At 35.7% G+C, this 1,163-nt stretch overlaps 1 non-coding gene across 1 annotated transcript; it reads left to right on the plus strand.

Annotated features, from left to right (window-relative positions):
- Positions 1 to 354: 354 nt before the first annotated feature.
- Positions 355 to 427, plus strand: Trnar-ucu. Its single transcript has one exon. It is a non-coding gene; the product is annotated as a tRNA-Arg (tRNA).
- Positions 428 to 1,163: the final 736 nt, after the last annotated feature.

Below are 1,163 nucleotides of genomic sequence, written 5' to 3' on the forward strand. Positions count from 1 at the left end.
CACTTGACTTGAACAAATTATTTCGTTCCGACAGAGCCCTTAACACAACTGTCGGATGACTACTGACTGACATATGATTAGTAATCGGACTATACGGCAATAATATTAATAACAGTAAAATCATATAACATCCATTCACAGAAAAAAATTAATAACAGATGATGGTATTCAATAGACTAGCTCCCATCATATTCATACGGTTATTTTGAAACACTTGTGTAAATAACACACAACTGTTTGTTGCATGTGAGAGCTTGGAAAATGATCAGTGGCTTCTTTGAAGATCACAAAACAGACTACAATTTTTAATATATTTTTTATACAAAAATTTTGAACTAACGTTATATTTTAATCGGCCCTTTGGTGCAGTGGATAGCACATTGGACTTCTAATCCAAAGGTCGCGGGTTCGATCCCCGCAAGGGCTCAAATACACCAGAGATTGGTGAAAATATTCTTTTACAGCAAGCAGACTAATTAAATATATGAGAATTCACTTAGTATATTTAGGTACATAGTCCTTTGAGATCCCAAATGTCAAAGAGCACCAAAAATAAAACTTTTTTAGGTAGAGTGGCTGTGTCTCACGACGCCTCTAGGCCTATTATATTACCAACAGAACTAAAGTTACTTCACTCTACTGGCTCTCCTCTGAATCATCCCGTGCTTCTGATGAAGTTCATCAGAATGAAAAGTTTTATCTGAGCAACCTTCGAGACTTCGTCAAGAAACCTTCAACCGCTAATTGCGATTATTTTCCAATATAGGACTTTACAATCGCTTAGAAGATGTTTGACAGTTTGATAGATCAACTAAGATATCAGGGAATTTTTTGACTAACTTAGACTAAACCTTAAGATACTTTATCTCAAAGCCATTTGGCTATTTATATTTATAGATATTTTTCTTATTGTGTTAAAACAGCTTTCTTTAATTGCTCTAATATTCGCTTGCAAGACACTACAGTGGTTTAGTAGACTGAAAACGATTTTGATATCTAGTGCAGCAGAGAAGACACCATCCTCTACTCGATTATCTCATTTGGAGCCATCCGTATGGATGATTAACCCTACGTCCTTTGTATTACAAGCTGATTTGACAAGGGACCTTTTTCTCCTCGAAACTGTTGCGTATTGTTCAGTATCTCAAGTTGGGATGACTATG

This window comes from Bactrocera latifrons, unplaced genomic scaffold (assembly GCF_001853355.1).
Source record: "Bactrocera latifrons isolate USDA-ARS-PBARC rearing strain unplaced genomic scaffold, ASM185335v1 scaffold_71, whole genome shotgun sequence".
Classification (NCBI taxonomy): Eukaryota; Metazoa; Arthropoda; class Insecta; order Diptera; family Tephritidae; genus Bactrocera; species Bactrocera latifrons.